The sequence below is a fragment of the Choloepus didactylus genome, chromosome 1 (genome assembly GCF_015220235.1).
Source record: "Choloepus didactylus isolate mChoDid1 chromosome 1, mChoDid1.pri, whole genome shotgun sequence".
In the NCBI taxonomy this organism is placed as follows: Eukaryota; Metazoa; Chordata; class Mammalia; order Pilosa; family Megalonychidae; genus Choloepus; species Choloepus didactylus.
The window spans coordinates 217,588,551-217,602,857 of record NC_051307.1 but is presented as its reverse complement, the minus strand read 5'-3'; the positions used below and the strand labels follow the sequence as shown (position 1 = coordinate 217,602,857).

General features: G+C 36.9%; 1 protein-coding gene across 8 annotated transcripts in view; it reads right to left on the bottom strand.

The window, feature by feature from the left end:
* Positions 1 to 14,307, bottom strand: part of ATXN7 (ataxin 7) — a 195,263-nt gene that overhangs the window by 149,064 nt on the left and 31,892 nt on the right. For 3 of the 8 annotated variants that reach the window (XM_037799631.1, XM_037799614.1, XM_037799640.1), the window contains exon 2: positions 9,388 to 9,485. The exons of 1 other annotated variant lie outside the window; for it this stretch is intronic. The gene's annotated coding sequence lies outside the window, so the exon portion shown is untranslated. Of the gene's footprint in view, positions 1 to 9,387; positions 9,486 to 12,631; positions 13,356 to 14,307 lie in introns of those variants that run through there. 4 more of the 8 variants (XM_037799601.1, XM_037799607.1, XM_037799594.1 and 1 more) reach the window with 3 other exon arrangements.

Below are 14,307 nucleotides of genomic sequence, written 5' to 3'. Positions count from 1 at the left end.
TTAATGTAATTTTTTTTTAGAAATAAGATTGTAAAACTTTTCCTGGATTGCATGCAAGCACAAGTCCAAACAGTAAAAGTATAGATGCTTCCTGTCATTATCTGAGGAAGTGGTACAAGCAAAATAACCCAAAATGGTAAAAATGAGTAGAAAAAAAATTTTTAAATACATTATTTCTAAAGCTTTAATTTCCTACATAAGAGCAACAGTGAGAAAAATGCAAAGGTAAAATGTGTAATTCCCTTGGCAACAATAGTGTTCCTAACTCTTACTACAGGTCCTCAATCTTGGATGTCCCCAATGTAGGCTTTCAATTTGTCATTCATTCTGAATCAATGAAAAATCTGCATAATTACATGAAAGCACATCTGTGTTTGTTTTTCTGCATTAAAATATACAATTTATTTTACAAGTTACTTTGAGTTTTGGACTTCTCCAGTAAAAAATAGTTGAAAATATGAATTCTAATGGCATTTGGAGCTACCATTAAAAAGAAAAGCTTAGGATCACCAGCTCTTTAGATACCAACGGGAGCTTGCCTGTTGGGTACAGGGTGAGAACCAAAATAAGGGGAAGAATGGCAAATGTGAAGTACAGTCCCACTTCCTCAAGACCCTGCTTGATTTCCTCCTTTCCACATGTGAAAAGCTACGACTTATAGCTAATGGGGTTCAATATAGCAATTTATAATAACACAACTTCTGTCCTAATTCCTGCTTAATACCTCTCAATTTTTGTCTTCAAAATTTTTCATTAGTTTAGTAAAAAAAATACAGCAGGACTTACAATGGAAACTATTAATACCGTTGTGATAGTTATTAAGGGAAATTATTACTAATAGCAGCTATCAATTACTGAGCACCTATGAGTACTAGGCACTACATAGATAATTTACCTTTGTCTCAATTAACTTTCAAAGTTTTGTAAGGTAGAAGTTATTTCATTTAAAATTTACAGATAAGGAAAATGAGAATCAGTTCTGGAGCCAATCTTCCTGGGTTTAGATATTGGCTCCTCCACTTACAAGCTGACAATTTACCTAACAATCTCTATCTCAGATTCCCCATCTGTAAAATGGAGATAAGGCTTCTTCTGAGGATTACATGAAAAAACCCATGGAAAGCATTTGACACAAACGTTGATACAAAATATATATATATATATACCATTATAAATAAATGTCTTAATATTGAACTGAACAACTCAGTCCAACCTCTGTTTGGGAAACTTACTCCCAAAGTGAAGAGGATGTGGGGACCAAGGGAATAAGAAGCAATTCCTGGCAACACTCCACCAATTCTGTTTTGCTGCAGCCAGTGCATTTTGTCACGTACTTTCTTTACCCATAAGAAAGTCCTAACCCATTCTAGAACAGGCAGTTTCTGATATCCAAAGTTGGTTTGGATTTCCTAATAGTTTGAATGAGTCATCAACAAAAGTCAAAACTGCAAGCTGAGAAAGTGCAGAGTTCTGATACTCTTTATACAAAGAGCACTGTTCGTAAACAAAAGTATAACAGAAACTTATTTTTACCTACCAGGCCACAATAAAGAACCTAGTGAACTCTTACCTAAATACACCCCCTCCATATCCTATAATCATAAAAGAAAATGGCCAATACAATGATTTATTTCAAAATACTAGTTTGTCTTGAATATCAATTAACTCTCCTGCTAGTGTATTTCTGATGATGTCTTGTAGCTCTGAAGATCCTCAAACTCTGTATGCACATTTAAATGATATATATTTTTAAGGTTTGAGTAATGGAGATTCTATTTATCAAACATTTCCTGATTGCCTACCAGGCATTCTGCTAGGCACCAGAGTGAACAATATACTAAGTTCCCTAAAGATGGAAGCCAAATAAGATGTGAGGAGAAAAATTTAATTCATCAAAATGCTCTTATGAAAATAGGCTGTCACCACCAATTAGACTGTATGTGACTTATGAACTGGACAGTCAGAAGTGAAACAGTGCCAAATTCTGAGCACTTCCCTTTCAAGGATGTATTTAAAATATGGTCTTACTTCACCATCCAAATTTAGGGATGTACCCAGTAGGTGCCAAGGGTAACAAGGTCTCTCTTTACAAAAAGGATTCTTTGCACAGCAGATTCACTTGTAAAATATCTTTGTTCAAAGGTCAAAGGCATCTCTAAGCACAAAAAATGTTGATCTTTCCCGTCTTTAAAATCAGTTTCATGTAAAATGGCTGAAAGTTCCCAAACTTACCTACAATGTGAGACCCCACACAACTAGACTTCTTATTCAGAAAAAAAAAAAAAAAAAAAAACCTAGTACCAATACAACATGTTCATAAACCTACAAATCAGCAATCACAATATATTTATCTGTGCAAGTTAGAGGACTGCTAATAGAGGTCCTCCATTTTCAACCCCAAAGGGTTGAAGACATTTGAGTAAGTAACAAGAAACTCAGATCCACTGAATTAGGAATATGTCAACTTAGGTTTAATCTTCCTAAAACTGGGTAGTTCTTTATTCATATATTTTCTGACTCTTCTGACTATACCTTTCCCCTTCCTGCTTTCTTCTCACAGTCAGAGAAGAAATGGCTCTCTTCTGCATATGGGGTATGACATGCAGGCCCTTCCTCAATTGTGCTCCCTCTAGTGAAATATCTTATGGCTTGTCATAAATGCACTGGTATTCCAGTACAGGGAGAAAAGTGAAAGGAGTAAATACAATTCATCAACTCAGTAGCTGGAATTGCTGGCAGTCATGTGCAAAATTAGGAATAATAAGGTTAGCTGCAAAGTGGAGAATTAAAGATGAAGGATAATTATCTTTTTAAAGACTTAAACTGTGTATATATATATATATATATTCATCCTACAAATGGATTCATTTGTTAAGTAGTTCAAAGTCTTGAATTTTGGGTTTGTTTTCTTAATCATATGTATGTGGCTGCATAAAAATTCTCACAAAGAAACATTCACCAGTAATGGCAAATTGTTTGAAAAGAGAAAAATTTTTAAACATGTACATGAAAGATAATAAACTATTAACTGAATAATGCCCAAATGTTTCTAGGGATTTAACAGTGACCTGTAGTTTTATGACAAACTTTATTTAAAACCCCTCCCACTTGATTTAAAGCCTTAAGTTTAAGTAGTTTTTAAAAAGAGACAGAGAGAAGGATTTACCTTATAGAAAAGGAATGGAAATGTTGGATCAACATCAGCTATAAAAAGGAGGCTGACTGTCCAGTTAAGAGTTCTAGTGTACTGCCTCAGATGCAATAAAATGCAAAGATTAAACACACTGTTAAAAATAATTTCCTCATGTCACTTTTGTACTGACAAAGCTTTTCCTGAAGTGACTGTAAATACCCATAACCATCCTATGGGTCCAGCAGTTAAAAGAGCATGGAATCTATAGCCAGTCTGTCCAGGTTGAATCTCAGCTCTACCACTTACTAGTTATTTAACTCTGGGGAACTTACTTCACCTGTCTGTTCCTATTTCCTCATCTTCAAAATGAATAAAATAAGAACACCTACTTTATGAGGAGCATTAAAAAAATTAATAATGCAAAAGTGTTCTGTAAGTGTTAGCTATTATTAGTGCCATGCTGGTCATTTAGTAAACTCTATTCTAATCCATCCACACCATACTAATAGGTCAGTCTTGCTGAAGCATGCCTTCAGTTATGTCAGTCCTTGCTCCCCACTAAACTAAATTGAAAACTTTTATCACAATATTCAAGACAGTCTGCCCTGGCCTCAGCTCCACCATTCCTATGATATTCAACTGTACAATCCAGCCACAAGAACCAACTCATAGCCTCAAACATGCTCTCTTCTCCAGATCCCTACCTCCAAATCTTTGCTCATATAGTTACTCCATCTATAATGCCTTCCCTCCCTTGGCTGAAAACCTACCCTTCAATTAAGGCCCTCCTCAAAATCCATTTCTTCAACAAAATCTTTCCTGATCCCTCCCAGTAAGCACGTGGTAACTTATTCCCCCCTCTAAATCATAGGACTTCATGGACTGAGAGTTAAGAATATATTCTTTGCTACAGTAATGAAACACTGTGATACTGGCATAGGGACAGATATATAGACTGACGGAATAGAATTGAAAGTCCAGAAATAAACCCACACATCTATAGTGAATAGCTCTTCTACAAGGATGACAAGTCATCTCAATGGGAAAAGAAGAGTCTCTTCAACACATGGTGCCAGGAAAACTGGATATTCACATGCAAAAGAATAAAATTGGTTCCCCTCACACCATATATGAAAATGAACACAAAATAGATCAACAACCTAAATATAAAAGCTAAAACATAATTCTTAGAAGAAAACATAGGAGAAAATCTTCATGACCTTACATTCAATAACAGATTTTTAAATATGACATCAAAAGCACGAACAACAAAACAAAAAATAAAGTGGACTTCATCAAAACTTAAAGCTTCTGTGCATCAAAGGACATTATAAAAAACATGAGAAGACAACTTATGGAATGGGTGCAAACACTTGCAAATCATGTATCTATTAAAAGTTTTATATTCAGACTATATAAAGAATCACTACAACTCAACAACAAAAAGACCAAAAAAAATTTTTTTTTAATGGGCAAAGGACTCGAATAGACATTTCTCCAAAGAAGATATACAAATGGCCAATAAGCACATGAAAAGATGTTCAACATCATTAGCCATTAAGAAAATGCAAATCACAACCACAATGAAATACAACTTCATATCCACAAGGATGGCTACTAATGGTGTACCTGCTAGGAAAACACTTTGGCAGTTCCTCAAAAAGGTAAATGTAGAATTACCATATGACTTGGCAATTCCACTCCTAGGTATCTACCCAAAAGAACTGAAAGCAGGGTCTCAAAAAGATACTTACACACTGATGTTCATAGCAGCATTATTCACAATAGACAAAAGGTGGAAACAACTCAAGTAAGTGGCCGCTGACAGATGAATATACAAACAAAATGTGGTATATCCAGACAATGGAATACTCTTAAGACATAAAAAGGAAGTTCTGATACATACTACAACATGGATAAAACTTGAAAACCTTATACTGAATGAAAAAAGCCAGAAGCAAAAGGACAAATATTGTATGATACCATTTACATGAAGTAAGTTCATAGAGACAGAAAGTAGAGTACAGGCTACCAGGGGCTAGGGGGAAAGGAGAATAGGGAGTTAATGCTTAATGAGTATAGTGTTTTTGCTTGGAGTGACAAAAAAGATGTGGTAATGCACGGTGGTAATGGAAGCACATCGTAAATGTGGTGGTAATGATGGTCACACAATATTATGTTATTCATGCCACTGAACTGCATACTTAAAAAGTGGTAAAAATTGTAAATTTTATGGTATACATATATATTTTTCAAAAATTTTAATTAAAAAAAAAAGTAAATTTTCTGAAGTCAAGGTAGCAATGAGATATATACTTAGTCTCACAGGGATTCAGAGTTTGCATTCCCAAAGTAGGGGTATCATTTGGAACCTGAAACTACCTCCCTCAAACTATAACATATAAGGTGGTTAGGTCGCCAAGCAGGTCAGCGAAGTGCCTTAGGGCTGAACTCTGGGACTAACAATGCAGGCATGTCAGCAAGAGAGGGAAGGAGCAAGAGGGACATTTCTTCCCTTTGCCTCAGAAAATTTCCAACTCTTAAGCGAAGCTATAGATCCAACAAACGATGCCCCGATGATTTTTCCACAATTTTTGTTTGCACCTTCATCCTGTAGCCCATCTGGGTTTGGACTCCTTCCCAAAGGACAGACTGCTCCATAAAGACTTGCACTCCCTTCTCTACAACCAAATTAAAACCCTTCTTTTCTAGGTGAAGCTAAAAGGCATGCAGATTTTAACTATTTTTCAGTAAAATATGAATGAATGACTATGAATGACTACAGTTCCCTGACCTCAATGCCTGCACCAAACACACCAAGCAATTCTCATGTAAAATGGGAAAACTTAACCCGAATGACTATAAATGTGATGGTCCCTAAACCTTTCTTTCCAGAAACGCACAATTACGACACCCCCATGGCCATTCTCTGATGTTAAACAGCATCATCTATGGCTCAAGGCAAAGTTTCTGACCTTTCATTTAAACTCATTTTCTCTTTTGATAAACACAAAATCTTCAGGACCCAGAAACCTTGATCGTTCTTCCACAGTTCTCTTCCCCCTAAACTACACTAAAGTGAAGGAACTTCAGGTATGGAAAAGGTGAAATGAACACACAACTGCTCTTGTTGAGAAATGGGCCTTTTCTATTTTCCAGAGCTTTCTGCCTCTCTCCACTTTGGAAAACAGGTATTTTCACAAATGTTATGATTTTTCCAAATGGTTCCTAGAACCAACAGCAGCAGAGAAGCCATCATAAGGATGCAGTCAGTGGGATGGAATCTGACTCACCAACTATTCTTATAAAACAGAACCAAAAAGATAAATTGGACTTGATCAAAATTAAAAGCGGGTTTTGAAAGACACCATCAAGAAAATGAAGACAACCCACAGGATGGTAGACAATTTTCACAAATCATGTATCTGATAATGGACTTATATCTGCAACGTATAAAGAATTCTTACAGCTCATTAATAAAAAGACCCAATTTAAAAACGGGCAGAAGATCTTAATAGACATTTCTCCAAAGAAGATATACAAATAGCTTATAAGCATATGAAAAGGTCCTCAATATCATTAGTCATTAGGGAAATACAAACCAAAACCATAATGAGATACCACTTCACACTCATTAGGATGGCAATAATCGAAAACACAGAGAATAACATGTTAGCGAAGATGTGGAAAAACTGAAACTCATACACTGCCGGTGGAAATGTAAAAAGGTACAGCTGCTGTGGAAACAGACTGGCAATTCCTCAAGAAGTTAAACATTGAATTACCATGTGACCTGGCAAATCAAAAACAGTGATGCAAACAGCTACTTGTACACTAATGTTCATAGCAGCATTATTCATAATCGTCAAACAGTGGAAATAATTTGTATCCATTGACAGATGAATGGATAAACAAAACATGATATATCCATACAATGGAAAATTAGTCAGTTGTAAAAAGGAATGTACTTCTGATATGTGCTACAACATGGATAAACCTTGAAAACCTTATGCTAAGTAAGAGAAGTCAGTCACAAAGGACCATATATTGTATGATTCCATTTATATGAAATGTCCTGTATAGGCAAAGCCCTAGAGAAAGAAAGTAGATTGGTGGTTGCCAAGGGCTGGCAGGGAAGGTGGGAGGAATGGGAAGTGACTGCTAATGGATACAGGGTTTCTTTGTGGTGTGATAAAAATGGTTCTAAAATTGACAGTGATGGTTGCACAGGTCTGTGAACATACTAAAAATCACTGAACTGTATGTATTAAATTGGTAAATTAATGATATTTGAATTGTATCTCAATGCAGATGCAATTTGGAAACAAAACAAAACACAGCCAACATTAAAACCTGGAAAATTTCACACATAAATCCAAATTGACTTCTCTTGCAAAAGTCCTACATTCTGACATCACCAGACATACCACTCTCTCACTGCAACCAGGTGAAATTGGTCCTGGAGCCCAGGGCCCCCACTGCCTCACTCTGGGACATTGGCAGGACATTTTTGCCTCTACCCCAGTTAGTTCCTCTGTAAAAGGATCATAACAGTACCAGACTCATCAGATTGTTATTGGCATCTAATGAGTTAATAAGCTTAGAATAGGGCCTGGCATATACTAAGCACTCAATAAGTGTTAGCTACTTTTATTTTGTGATACCTCATCCTCTTCCTAATAGAGATATATGGCATTTACTTTTCAACACTGTTTGCTTTTAGAAATGAAAGAATAGCAAATAACATAGCAGCCCCAAAGAAAAAACTTGAAAGATAGTCAAGAGATAAATTTTTTAAAAGGAAGATGTAAAATCAATTATATATTATATTAGATGCTGATAAACAGTTAGAAAATGTAAGGGCCACAATGGCAGGGGCTTTTGTCCCTTTGATTAACTAATTTAACCCCAGTACTGAAAAGAGAGCATGACACACAGGAGGGCACTCAAAAAATATTTTGAATGAATGGCACTGGAGCTACAATCAGCTGGCATTGGGAAGAGTTTGCCCCTTTAGATTGGTCATGGACTTGACAGTTTCTCACAGTTCTACCTGGCTCACTTCATTCCCCTAACTGTCAATTTAAAAAAAAGAGAGAGAAAGAAGAAAAAAAAAAAGAGCATAAGTCATAATTGTATTCAGCAGAAATCACTTCCTGTACTTCTCTTTTTCCTCCCCTGGGACAATCTCTATATACATATAGTAGAAGCTCACTAAATAGGTAGGGTCTCCTTTGGCATTTCTATCAAAAATGTTTCCTTTCTACTCTCCCCACAAACCCTACCACTGCTAACTGCTGACCATCATCTAGGAAAGTCCTTGATTCTCCCTCTTCTGACACCTTCCAAGCATTCCACAATGAAGGCAATCATTGTGATGACTGTGATGATGTGCATAGGATACCTATGCATTGCTAGCTTTCTGGTTTTAAGCCAGAAAAGTTTAAAGGCTCACTCTGCCTGTTCTTCTCATTCCACCTAAACAGAACTGTCACATCCTCCTTGAAGATCCTATTTCAGTTTGGTAGAGATTGAAACCATCTTTGCAGATGAATGTACACACAGTCTACAATATTCCTACCTTTGCTACAGTTGCTTAAAACCTGACTGAGTCATCGTATTTGTTGCCTAAGTATGTTAAGCTGATCAATTCCAGAGGCTTAGAACACCTGTGGTCTTCTCTGATTGGATTCTATTCTGTTTTATCTTTAAATGACTCATCTTAAACTATGTCTTAACCTGCAAGCCACCTCATTCCTTTCTGTAGACAGCAAGCAACTTTTATATTTTGTTATTCAAATTACCTCCAGGGAATCTGAAACTTAATCATCCTCCTCCCCAAATAGTAAATGCACAATGGTGGACATGTAGTGAAAAACTCAATTAATGCTGGCTACTATTTTTGTAATGATCTGGCCAACAAAGCAATCTGGCATACTAGGCAAAAGCACTGGGCCCAGAAAGTATTCCTGAAGAACTCCTGCCTGTTTTACAGTCTTGCTTAGGATCTTCGGGGATATTTAGCAGTTTTTGTGCCGACAAAGATATGGTGTACCAAAATGAACACCAAATAACAATATATTCATAAATTCAATGTCATTTGATAATAGTAAGATCATATTCATGTGTAAGCTCAAAAACCTTAAATTAAAGCAAACAAAACAAAAACTACCATTCTTTGGTAAAACTGAAACTCTCTTATAATCAGAAGCACTGTATTTATTAGGCTGCACTATGTTGGGACAGCTAGTTACCTTTTCGTTGGAGGACAGGGAAAAATCCTGATCGATTTACCAGTGGTTCTTCATCAGCTGTGACTCTGAAAGCTCTTTCTTAATTCTGTTAAGAAGATCTATAAAACAAAACAAAAAGAAAGAAAGAAAGAAAAAGGGAAGGGTATGAAAGAGCTAATCAGAAATCTACAAATTCATTAGTTGTCAGATGTTCCAAAATTCTCTCTACTTTGAAATATCAGTGCTAAATTCGAGGCACTTTACCAATTTTACAAGAAATAAAGTTTTTTTTTTTTTTACAATGAACTTAATTGGTTATATTTACAGCAAACTAAAAACAAATGACTATTCAATATGTACATAGAGTCAGCCTCCTGGGGCTTAAAATCATTGTGTGTAATTTGCCACTAGTGAGTTTTCATTTAATTTTAAAAACGGCTATTCAGAAAAAGTCTGCTCCTATGATCCATCAGAATCACAAATTTAAAAAACACCACGCACACACTGATTGCGATCATTATTTCAAAAGCTTGCTCTGTCCTTTATCATTCAGCCGTTTATGAGAGCAATTCATAATACTTCAAACAGGAAGCAAAAACTCAAGCCATCTTCCTATAAAGCAGGAAGAAAGTATGCATTCCATTATCTACGCAGTTGTGTGCATATGCATACATATATATGTATATACATACGTATTTTTTTTTTCAAGTAAAATGTGGCTACCATTCAAATTAATTTGGGGAGGAACAGTGAGTTAAGGAGTCAAGGTATTAGAGATTAAAAAACCCAGAGTTAGAAATTATGCTGGTTTTCAAGTTTGACACGTGGCAGAAAAGAAAGAGCAGCAAATACAGGCAATGACACAGCCACCAGGAAGATGCTGTCAAAGTATAAAGCACAAGAAGGCTGATTTCATATGAAAATTTCGCTACTAATGCACTTCTCCTCCTATAATCCTTGTCAGCTATATACACCAAGGCTGGGTGGTGGGAATATTGCTTTGCTCCATTTTTAGTTATTTTCATATACTCCTAAATGGTAAGCCACATATTTCTATGGGTTGAGATTGTAAGATGCTAATACAGCATCTCTGAAAGTCACTGGCTAAAATTCTACGGTATGTTTTGAACATTTATTCACAATTATCTTTACTGGCTTTTAAATTATTCCTGAACCATATCCTTGCCTCCGCCCTTTAAACAGTTTCCGTTTTAGTCACCCCCAAAATGCTATTCAATAACGCTTAAAATCATGCCTACAATCTTTATTAGCCAGATGTTTTTCTTACCAGATTTCTAATGCCTTCCCATTTCCTATCTTTTAAAAAATTTCTCTGGTTTCCATTTTAGTGTTCCTTTTCTGCTTTACTTCCAATAAAAGCAGCTATCTTGCTTAATATGTCTGTCTTGAGCCAAAATTCACTTCTCATCCTAAACACATTCCAACTATGGTAAATCACTCAAAATAAGCTACAAATTAGCATGATAGAGACAGTCAATAAAAGATGTTATGATAGAGATAACCATTCACCTCCCTGACAGTGATTCCTTCAGAACAGACTGAGGTGGAGCTGGTACAACACCAGCATCTGATTAGACTCCACGCTTGATATTATTTCACTAGGTCAAGCCATTTTTCAATTTTCCATTAGAACACTCCAGCTATTTCTCTAAAGTGTTCAAGGAAGTCATCAGATTTCAGGGGCTACGATATCTCCCCCAAGACAGTGGTGGGCTTTGAAAGAATTCGCCATTTACGAAGCTGAATACCTTTAAAAATACCTTATAAGAAACCCTATTCTTAGAGAAAAATGGTAGTGGCAGTTACTGAAAATAAGCATTTAAAAACAGCAACTTCTCTACTTAGAAGAGGGGTCAGGAAACTTTCTTTAATAGGACAAAAAAACCCAAAACTGTCATATACTTAATGTATGTTCTGTCATTTGATCTTCACAAATAATCCTGTGCTCCAAAGTGCTGTAGCTATGCTCTCCATTTTACTAGTGAGGAAAGAGACTGAGAGAAGTCATAATTATTAATTACATCGGTTCAAGATTACCCAGAAAATAAATGGTTTGAAATTGGAACTCGGATTCAGGGCTTTGATGCTGTTTAGTTCCCTTAACAGTACGCCAAACTGCCTAAACAGCAACTTAATTTCTTTTGCAAAAAGAAAGAGAAATAGTTTAAAAGTAATACTGGAGAACATTTTCTAAGAATAGAAACATAAAACTTGATACCTTTTCTTCACTTAATACCTACTATGAAACAAGTGTTCAATAAATGCAATTTTTAAAGTTAGGTAATTAATTAATCAATTTTTAATTGAAGGCCAGTCAGTTGGGAGCGGGAGAGGAGAGATGCAATCAAGAAAAAAAGACGTAATTTGAACGGTCTCCAAAGTTCTGAGGAGCATACATTTATTTACTCTTTTTTAGGGTATAGCAAGAAATTGTGGAAGATGCCTTTCAGAGGAGCTGCCTAGCCATGGTGATCCTTTTTTTTCTAAGCACTATGTAATTCTCAACCCCACCCCAAGTCATATTGTCTTATTGGACTCCAAACCCCTCCCTCCTCTTGGCCAAACCTGAATGCATGACCCAAACCAAGATATTCAATTTGTTCTCCTGGGAATTAGCAATTGTGACAAAGAGGGTTAAGTCTGGGCTGCAAACTACTTCCATGTGCTCTCAGTCCAGAGGGAAAAGCCCGTCTGCAAGGAGAGAAAGATGAACATGCTGCTCAGAGTGAATATGACCCAAAGGGCCATGAGGCCCCAGAGGGGAGAAAGGGACAGTCTCTGCCTGGGAGGTTCCTGGGCTTCCCTATCCCTCAGAGGCCCAAAGTACTTCCCTCCCTAGGGTTCTAAGAATCCCCTGGACCGATAAATCTCCCCTTCTTTTGAAATGCTTTCTGATAACTGCAACAAAACAATCTTGCCCAAAACAATAAAAACTTTCATATCAAAAAACAAACGGCAATTATCACCAGAATTTGTTATAAAAGAAGATCCTGAGAAATGCCCAATGGTTCAGCAATTTAAAACAGAGAAAAGCCCACACTGCTACACTGGTAGTGTTATATCAAATTTTAGGGAAAATGGCTTATTTTCTAAAAATAACATCTCTATGTCCCTTTAAGACTCTGAAAAGCCTATTGCAGTTTAAGGCATAGTTGGGATCCCTTGTTATTATATAATCAACAAATCTGTCAAAATTAAGTAAAAACCTCCTAGCCATGATAAGGAAAAGAAAAAACAGGCTTACCTGAATTGGTCTTGTTTTAAAACATAACAGTACAAAGTTTCTTTTTATTCCTTCAACCTTCTCAAACCATTGAACTTTAATGTGAGACTGGCACTTCAGGTGCTTGGAGAGGGATGGGAAGGAAGGAAAAGGGCTGGAGAAGTGAGTCTTGCAAGGAGGCCAACACAATGAGTTTTGACTTGATCCTATCTTTTAAGGTATTGCTGGAAAAAACTGAAACCTTGAAGGCCAACTCTAATCTCCATTCTATATATGAAAAGACTAAGAACCAAGAGAGATTTATCCAGCTAGTTTATTTATTCAATAAAAAAAGTGTGGCATATGTGCTCCCTGCCAGATACTGCACCTGGCACTGGAATCAGCATTGTATCCGGGCCACCTAATTACCTGATTACACAAGTTTCCTCTCTACCCTTTGACCCTCATTGCAAAGAGAGAGCCCACTGGACTGAAATAGTCATTTTTTTCCCCCTCTTTTGGTTTCCATGGTGTGATTTTGGAAAAAAAAAAAAAGATGAATTTTTTGCTAATATAAGAGGTGGGAAAATTCACATAAAGTTCCAAATTCCTGGTTTCTCTTGGAAAATCCAAAAATCTGGCTATAGGGGCCAGCTGTCCCACATGTTGTTAACCGGCTGAGTCTGCGTCATGGGCTGCCCCCTGTCATTGGGCATGTGGTTTCCAAAGTTCCCACCTGGGTGCATCACTTATTTTCCTTCCATACCAATCTCCTGTAGGCAGCCATGCTTGTGACTCTGAGCCTATGTTGTTTTCCTAGTCTCTTCTCCAATAAAAAACCACAGCCAAAAATGAAAAACCAGGTTACATGTCACCTGTAGGCATATTCTCCAGAAACATGAATTAACTGGTATGTATTAAGTTTACTAGCTCTTACCCTATCTCAGTTCCACCATGTTTTCACTCTGACAGGCTTTCTCTCCGGCAAAGCAAAGTTATGAATGAAGCCCAATATTTCAAACAACCTGTCTTGTCAATAATGTTATTGGGTATCCCCCTCTTCAAAGGTCAGCCTGAGTTTTTGCAGTGACTGTTCTCAGGGACACTTCACTAGACACCAAATGAACATTTGAAAACACAACTGGTGAAGAGCCAAGAACAATTACTAGGAAGGGCCTTCAACAACTCTGACCTGGGTTTCAGGGGCAGATTTCAATCCCTGCAGTCAATCCTAGGGCTTTCTGGACCCTCTGTGGAACTCGTCAGGTAGAGTTTCAATTTATTTTTAAACGTGCCTCCACTTTCTGGCACCTTCTACACGCCTGCACACATTCAGCCACTCTCCTCTCTCCAAACGGGTTCAATACAGCCATCCTTCATTTCCTTTGCCATTTCAGGATTACTGCTCTCCCATCACAAGCCTAGTCTCTCCCAGACTTCACTGAGGTTAACTGGGCTCCCTCTCCTTTTAGCTGAGGAGGGATGTTAGCAAGCCATTTTCCACCGACTGCGACTACAGTACAATATTTCACCATTAGCCTAAAAGAGGACCAAAAGTATAATAAAATTCCCAGCCATTCTCCAACTTATCACTGTGCAAAAACCTCAGTCAAGTAATAGTAATAACAGTGGTAGCTGACATTTACTGAGCATTTACTGTATGCCAGGTATTGACACATAGTAAGTTCTTTACATCCACTATCTTACTTAATCCTCCC